The sequence below is a fragment of the Hemicordylus capensis genome, chromosome 3 (genome assembly GCF_027244095.1).
Source record: "Hemicordylus capensis ecotype Gifberg chromosome 3, rHemCap1.1.pri, whole genome shotgun sequence".
Classification (NCBI taxonomy): Eukaryota; Metazoa; Chordata; class Lepidosauria; order Squamata; family Cordylidae; genus Hemicordylus; species Hemicordylus capensis.
In genome coordinates, this window is record NC_069659.1 from 138479598 (window position 1) to 138488976 (window position 9379).

Genomic DNA, 9379 nt, shown 5'->3' on the forward strand with positions numbered 1-9379 from the left:
GGGGTGCCCCTCCAGGCAGTGGGGCCCCCAGACAACTGTCTCCCCTTGCCCGATCGTTGTTACGCGCCTGGACAGCCATTTGCTGAGAGCCCCCTGAAACCTGGAGCCAGCCCTGAGTCTGAGCAACTACTGGATTCTGCCTGGAAGTTTTTCATACCCAGCTTTTAGTTCACATCTCCTCCAGAATGGAGGGTGTGTTCACATATCAGCCATACATGCCCAGAAATCCCTGCAAGCTATCAGGGGGCACTTCATACACAATTCGGGGTTTTCATTGTGTGTTACAGTGTAGCCCGATTTATATCCAGTGTTTTAAAAATCCACTTTTGTGTGTCGGTTTTTGAGGGCAACTTCAAACTCGCAGTAAAGCCTCTCAGTAAGCCTGCAGTAAATCCCGCTGTCTGGGAAGGCTGCTGGACCTTGCTCCTCACCTTTTCCTCATCAGATCCCACTCTGCCATACAAGTGGTAGGTTTGACAGGTGGTAGCTTTGGAAGCAGCAGTGAACTCCAGAGTACAGAGCAGCATTCCATCCTCTTTATTAAACTGGATGATGTTTAAGTTATATCAAAATCTTATTAGACCAGAGTCTGGTTTAGACCAACCATAACAGTTATGGGCAATGTTTGCCTCTTGAGACAAAGGCTGCTGTAAGCGTGAGCGGTGGGGCAAAGTGGTGGATGGGGGAGAGGTGAATGATGTGCCAGGGTGGGATTCGTTCCAACCTGTTTTGTAATACTCTAGGGCCTTTTAAGCTTAACATAGCTTAGGGCCTCAACATGCCATAACCTGGCCCTGACTGCAATATCTAGTGTTAATAGGCCAGCTAGTTGTAACACTCCATCACAAATACAAATGTGACAAATATTTATAAACCACTTTTCAACAAAAGTTCCCAAAATGGTTTACATAGTTATAAATAAATAAAACTGAACAGTAAGTTGATCACTGAAAATTAATGGTGCTTAAATCAGTAGAGTGTTTCAGTTCTGGAATGTATATAAAATATTATTTTGTCTGCTATGAACTGGCCACCAGAGGGAGCTTAAATTAGTTTTGATATAGTGTTAGTGAAGAATTGTTAAGCTAAGGCACACTTCAAAATCAACCAAGGTAGCTTTCCTTACTTTCAGGGATAGTTGCATATTAGTGAAAATTCACAGCAGTGAAGAAAGTTTTTTTTAAAAAAAATCAGTTCCAGGTTAACAACATTCTGCAGCTGATAAACTCATAACGTCTGCAGATCTGTTTTCGATCAATTCAAGACCTTCATTTATCTTTAACCGGGAAGAAGAAATTCTAAGGACTAAAAGTACAAGATCCTGGTCTCCTCCTAATTCATAAATTGGAAGTCTGCCCAAAAATATTTTAATAGAGTTCATTTAATTAATAAGTAGAAGGAAGTAGGCTTTAAGGTCACCTTTTCCAATATGTATTTAAGGGAATAAAAAGCTAAATATAGCATCCAGAAATGGAGAGATGTCTGTCTATTCATAAATGTCTGATTGCAGTTTATCAAGTTAAACACTGAAAATCAATAGACCTAATTAAAGTAAAAGCTTGTAGTGCAAGTGATGAAAGCCTTTTGGCAAAGGAGAGTAGACAGTTGCATAAATTTTGCCTTGAAATGGAAACTTCACTACTCCCTCCTTCCAACTCTGTTTCCATTACATTTATTGCACTTTTGTACTGCTTGTCCTCCATTGCTTCTTCTTTGGCTGTCCAGATGAAATCCATATCAAGTTCATCTTGTACTTCCATAGAGGGCTATAAATGCTTAAAATAGTACACTGGGGAATGAAATTAAGCCATGTTTGGGAAGATGGTTAGCTTCCTACTATAGATCCATCTAGAAGCCCCATACCAAATTCCCAAAAAGTTTATTTCTCAGATTAAAATCTGTATTTCAAGCCACACTGAGACTCAGTTCAATTTCTCGCCCGTTCAAGCTACTGAGAGATATCTACCAAGATAAGCAAATTGTGATATGTGTGATTCCAAACCAACCCCTAAACCTTTTCCTGCACATGAAAATTTGCAAGATAATGCATTTACCTGCAATTTACTTGCAAATCATAATTTCCACTTCAGAAGCATCTACAATCCAAGTTATTTACACAGTTGGTGGGAATAATTTAAAAAACATTATTTCTTTGAGTCTATTTCTGATAGGTTTAGGGTTCTAACAGTTTCTAGGGAAAGATTCAGAGTCCATCTGCAGCTCCTCCTCCCTCCCTCTGGAAATGAGAGCCTGTCTGGGGCATCTGTGACATCAGTTGTAAGTGGGCAGTGGGCATTTCCAGATGGCAATTTATTCTAACATGAACACTTATTTATTTATTTTTTATTATTTTTATTCGATCTATATATCACCTTTCCAAAAATGGCTCAGGGCAGTTTACAACAGAATTAAAAAAAACAACCAGTTAAAAATTAAAATCAAAACTATAAAAACAGAATAAAACCAATTAAACATTCAGACAGTTAAGAACCCTGGAAAACCAGGGCAAACATTTAATTTGCACCGGATCCCCAATAAAGACAGGACAAGCATGTATGGATGAAACTAGGGCCACTTTATTAATAATACTTACCAGGATCTGCAACCAGCATAACAATATAACAGCCCAGAATGTGGCAACTCCACCTCCTCAAGGGTAAGCCCAGCCTCCTAAGAGGGCAAACATTTCCTTACTGTTGGGCAAAGCAGCCAGGCTTGGCATATGCCAGCCAATAACTCAGCATGGTCCTGCCAAGCCACACAGTTACCTGTGTTAAGGAGGTAGCCATCCATGTCATCACCCCGCAAATCACAGGACTCTGAGTGGATGAGTTGGACTATGCCCCAAAAGCGGTCCATTCCCAGACACGACCCGAGCCGCTAGACCCCAGGGAGCTGTTCCATGAGACCACTGATCACCTTAAAGGTGCCTCTGACTGAACACTAGTTCAGATCTTAACCTTCAAAACCCGCACTCACCTGCCAAGTGACCAAGGAACCTGAAATCGCAGACTCCCACCCTACTGGGAATGCCTGAAACAATATAATCATTGAAGAGCAGGCGAAAAAAATCTCCACACATGGACGATCAGGTGGAGACCAAAAATTCCTACTTGGCCCATCAAGCAACCAGCTAATCTCACTGAACTAGGGAGGGTGGGTAGGAGCTGCTACTCAGAGCGAGACTGATCTGGTAGCCGGCATGCCGCCCATGCACAACAGCTGATTGACAGGAAGCACCACGTGCCCCAGGGAGGCAGGCTACATGCAAGCCCTGTCTCCCGAAGGGCTGGATGCAAAGCCTGCCCCCTCCCCCAGCCCAATGGGTGTTGGGATCAAGCAGGGTTGCAACAAGAGCTTTTTCAGGGTGTCCAGAAAATATCTCCTCACAATGTGTGTTCATGTTAGAATAAGTTGGCATCTGGAAAGCTGTGAGTGACTACCATAAACAACTCAACACATGGCCCTACTAATATTGTATCTTTTTTTAGGTGTTTAATTGTAAACTGCTTTAGGAGATAATAATCATGTCAGACAGAGCAAAAGAGAATATGATTGAGATTTGGTTTGTATACAATGTCAGTGAGGTCCTCGGTATGATGAATCCTCGTTATGAGATCCTCAGTCTGATCATGAACTGTACCAGCCTTCAAGAAGGTGGGCTGCTCCATGATCGGACCGGACCAAGCCCGGTTGATGGTGGACTAGTTTGGCAATTCAAGGGACAAAGCTTGTAAAGGAGAATCCAGTGAGGATTCCCCTTTACAAGCAGAGGGCAAACCTTCACAAAAGGCTTCTAAAGGGTGGGGGGGTGGCGAGAGACAACCAACAACAGTAGATATAGATAGATATAGATCCTTACCAGCATGGCAGTAACCACAGTTCTGCTCCTCGCTGGCCGGCTGGCTGGCCATCACACTCACTGCCAGTGCAGAGCAGTGGCATACACGCCCTCCCTCCAGCAGCCTGGAGCATACATGGCAACATGACTCTGTCTTTTTGCACAAAAACACCATTCTAGTTATTCCACAGTGGTGCTCTTGTGAAAAAGAGAGCACTTCATGATAATAATTGAAAAATTCAAAGTCCTCTCTTCTAGATAACTTCCAGGGAAGACCAATGGATTTATATGTAACCGACCTTCTTGCAGATAAGACGACATATGTTACGTTGCCCCATGTTCCGTGGGCTGCTGGAGGGAGAGAGCATGTGCCACTGCTCCATGGTGGCAGTGCGCATGAGGGGCATCTGGCCAGCAAGGAACGGTACCACAGCCGCTGTCACGCTGGTAAGGACCTTCTCATCTACATCGACTCCTGTCTCATCTACATCCTGCTAACTGAGCAAATAGACACCTTTTAGCGTGATGATTCTCATCATGCAGGAGGAGAGCAACTGGCTCTATTCAACCCCAGCACAGCATCCTTCCAGTGGCTGTTGCTAGTATCTACCTTATGTTTCTTTTAGATTGTGAGCCCCTTGGGGACAGGGGATAATATTATTTATGTATTACTTATTTTTCTATGTAAACCACTTTGAGAATTTTGGTTGAAGAGCGGAATATAAGTAGTAGTAGTAGTAGTAGTAGTAGCAGTTATTTGCCTCTTGCTGCCCCCCTCCCAACCCTTTAGAAGCCTTTTTTAAGACTTCCCATTTGCTTGTAAATGGGAATCCTCACTGAATTCCCCTTTACAAGCATTGCCCCTTGAAACGCCGAACCAGTTTATAGTGGTTCGATTGGATGGACCATAGGAACATAGGAAACTGCCATATACTGAGTCAGACCATTGGTCTATCTAGCACAGTATTGTCTTCACAGACTGGCAGCAGCTTCTCCTAGGTTGCAGGCAGGAATCTCTCTCAGCCCTATCTTGGAGAAGCCAGGGAGGGAACTTGAAACCTTCTGCTCTTCCCAGAGCGGCTTCGTCCCCTGAGGGGAATATCTTGCAATGCTCACACATCAATTCTCCCATCCATATGCAACTAGGGCAGACCCTCCTGTGGGGACAGGTCATGCTTGCTACCACAAGACCAGCTCTCCTCTCCTCCTCTCCAAAACACCTTGGGTTTCGCAGACCACAGTTAAGTCCGAATTCAGACCGAACCATGGAAACTGATTCTTGCACACCCCTAGCAGAGGGGGCATATTGCTTCTTCCTACCAGTTCATTCACCTGTGCCCAGGTAGGCAAAGATTGAGTGTGTGTGCATGTGTAATTTCCAGTTATTTTTCCAATGTTTTAAAATTTATTTGCTCCTAGTGCTCTTTCACAGGAGCACAATCCAATGTTCTACTGTCTGCTCCAACTTTCGTACTGCTTCAGCTTTGGGGCTCACTGCAAGTGGTGGGAAGCCTAGGCACCAGGTTCTGCACATGAGTATTTCTCAGGAATGTTTCCACTTTTATTTATTTTTTAAATTATTTTGGTGCTCTTGCACACCCCCATTATTGCAAAAGGAAGACAACAGTACATAAATTCTTTTGAAGTAGCACAGTTGCACAACAGCACCTTTTAAAAATCCCAACAACCATAGCCATCTATGGGGGAAAGAGAAAACAGTCAGCACATTGTAATGGCTATGCAGAGAGCTCTGAAAACTGGCACTTAGGTAGTGGAAGATGGCAGGACTCTGTATACTTAATTTCAAGTAAATCGGTCAATCTGTTGATATTTAAAGAAAATTAAGCCAAAATTGAACTAACAGAGAATCATGGCAAAAAATAACTTCACATTTGATAATCACTGAATTTTTTAAAAAATCAATGCATGGACTGATTTACTTGAAATTGAAAACACAGAGTCCTGTCATCTTCTACTACCTGTGTGCCAATTTTCGGAGCTCTCCACCCAGCCATTACCACAGTCTGAATTTTTTTTCTCTTTTCCCTACAGAATTTTGGTTCAAAAGGTTGTCCTTGTGCACCCACACTGTTCAAAAGAATTATTCTCTGGTTTGCTTCACTTTGCTCCGACACTGCCCAAAGTCACTTTCAGGCACGTAGCCACACCTCCAGCTCTCACTTTATCAGCAGGATCTGTAAACCGCCCCATCCAAAGGCTCTGGGCGGTGTACAACAACTTTAAAAAGACACAAAACCACACACCATTTAAAACACAGTGCTCCAAAAAAAATATTTTTTTTAAACAATTCAGAACCATTTAAAGCCAATTAAAATACTTTTAAAAATAACTTTAAAACCTTGGAAGGCAAGGCCAAACCAGTACGTTTTTACGGCTCTCTTAAAGGCCAACAGCGAGCCTAAACTGTGGATATCTGCCAGAAGTGCATTCCATAGGCCAGGAGCAGCTACAGAAAAGGCGTGGTTCCGAGTCATCACCAGACATACTGGTGGTAACTGGAGATGGACCTCTCCAGATGACCTTAACATGTGGTGGGAAACATACAGAAGGCGGCGTTGTCTAAGGTAGCCCAGACCCAAGCCGTTCAGGGCTTTAATTGTAATAACCAGCACTTTGTTTTAAAACAGGCATAATATGGTTTATCTGGGTTACCCCAGAGACTAGTCTGGTCTCTACATAGCACAGCAAAAAGGTTGGAGTATTCCACACTGTCATTTTCAACACTCTCCCAAAGAGTAAATTTTTTTCAAACATGCTTATATTACACTAGTATTTTTAAGCCCGTTAAAATAACGGGCGCTAGTAGGCCCGTCCTGCCGCCACCGCTTCTCTCCCTTCCGGGTCGGGTCCAGTCCCGTCGCCGCCGTCTCTTCCTTTCCTGGGGCTGGGCCGGACCTGCCACCGTCGCCTTTCCCTTTCCTGCGGCCGGGCCAGTCCCGCCGCTGCCGCTGTTCCCCTCCCCGCGGCCAGTCCGATCCCGCCTTCATTGCCTTTCCCTTTCCTGTGGTCGGGCTGGACCCGCCGCCGTTTCTCCCCTCCCTGCGGCCGGGCCAGACCCGCCACCGCTGCCTCAGCTTTCCCCGCGGCAGGGCTGGTCCCGCCGCCGCTGCCTCTGCCCTCCCTGCAGCTCGGCCAGTCCCGCAGGCGCTGCCTCCGGCCTCCCCGCGGCCGGGTGACCAACCAGCCAACATGGCCGCCTGGTGCCTGCGGTCATGTCTCCCTCGGTGTGTTCTGGGCATGCGCAGAGCGCATGCCCAGATCAGCTGAGGGAGACACGGACGCAGACACCAGAGACATGGGCGCACATGCAAGGGCTTTATTATATAGGATATTAAGAATGAATCATCATGTGTTGTAATGAAAAAAGCCATTAGCCATATGAAAGACACTTTGCTATGTATTGAAGTCACTGTAAACCCCTCCCTCGTATGAATTCCCCCTTAGCCTATGCATAGTAGGGATGTGCAGCAAGTAAGTTCTCAGATTTGATTCAACTTTGAATTGAAACTGGCTGATTCAATTTGAATTCAAATCCAATTGGCCCAAAACAGGCTGATGTGAATCTATTTGAATTCAAATTGGTTTGACCTACTTAGGCACCTCCCCCGCCAATCAGAGTGCCTGAATGGTTTATAAAAAGTGCCAGATTGTCCTTAAACTGTCGTTGAATCAATTCAAATCTGTTTGAATTCAAATCCATCCGATTCAATTCGAATTTGAACCAAATTATCTCTTTTAGGGGTGGTTCAGTTTGGATTGTTCAAATTGGCCAGATTCAAGTCGAATCAATTCAAATTTGAATCAATTTGTACATCCCTTATGCATAGTGAAGCAGGAGTAAACCACCATTTAAACCACAAAGAAAAACCAGTGTAGCCAATGCAGTCTTCACACTAGTAAGATTTCTGGCAACTTCTGGTATTCTGCCTTTGTGCACTTTCTCCCTTGATGTGGTCTCACAGCAGGTAGTATAGCCTGCTTCTTGTTAGCAAAGAGTTAATTTTTAAAAACTGGAAATAGGATACAGTTTTGGTAAACTTTACTCAACCCATTAATTTGGGTTTTCAGAGACGGAAAGACCTTACTGCAAGACGAGCTACCCTGGAAGATTAGACAGTTAATGGGCATATTGTTTTATTGATTTAAATAGGAATTAAGCTGACTTAACCTGAGTTGTACTTAAGGATATGGAAAGAAAACCTAAGAATTTAGGTTTTTAGCTAAACAACCTACAATAGCTTCTGAGCTTAGTATGCAGAAAATAGCACAGCTGAGATTCAGACAATGAATGGAAGAAGCATAAATAATAATTATTTTAAAAAAATACAAGAGGTTCTAGAGTTGCCCAAGCTTCACAAAGTTGGATTATTTTAAGTAATATTTTAATGGATGGCTTGGAATATAAAGTTATAAAGTTAGAAAATGGGCTATGGAATGCACTCCTGGCAGAAATTCGTAATCTGAGATCATTGCTGTCCTTCAAGAGAACCCTTAAAACATACTTGTTTGGCCTGGCCTTCCAGAGTTTTAAATGATGAATTGTTTTAAACTGTTTTAAATTGTTGCCCTGATTTTCAGGGCTTTTAGCTGTGTTATTGGTCTTATTGTGTTTTAATAGTTTGCTTTTAATTGTTAATTTTTTAAAAAATTGTTTTTATCATGTTGTGAACCGCCCTGAGCCGTATCGGAAGGGCGGTATATAAATCTAATAAATGAACGAATGAATGAAGTTGTGCTCAGGCACTGAGAAAAGACATTATGATGGTAACAAAGTTGGACATGAAGCCAAATAGGTCTGTAGCTGCTGACTCTACAAAGGGAACTAAATTCTTATTTGCATTAGATTTGGTAACTTGTGTAAGTTCATTGTTACTGGACATGAAAGCACATAAAGTGACCCAAATTAAAGTTATCATGCTGTTCTTTTCAGCTTCCAAAATTTATCCTTAGTTCTTGGTTGATTATTAATCACTCTTGTGTTGCTAAACACAAAAGCCAGAAATCATTAACCCAATCTGTTCCCTTTCAGTTTCCTAAAATCCTAAATGGAATTAAAAATATCCTTGAACATTAATGTTGTCAACCTCTCATGCCATATAATGGTATCAATTTCACATTGTGTTTAAAAATTAGGACAAATCTTCTAAGGTTAACATGCTAGTCCTGAGTATGTTTACCTGGAAGAAAGTTGCATAGAAAATAGATTTTCATCCCAGTTCTAAATATATTAGCTCAGAAGGAAGTCTTGCTGTAATCAAGGGAAATGTTGGCACAATCCAGCCAAACATAAGTACTTTTATATATCACATCAGTTTCAATGCAAAAAATTACATGTGCTTCAGTCTCCTTCACTGGGATGTTAAAGATACAACCCTAAACTCCCAACCTAAGTGGATGGGCTTTTGCTGCTGTCATTTAAATGTAGTTTTTTATTGTTTTTGTTCTATTTTATTTGTTGTACACTATCTCAAGTTCTTTTAATGAAAGAAAGCCTATAAATATAATTTCAAAAAATAA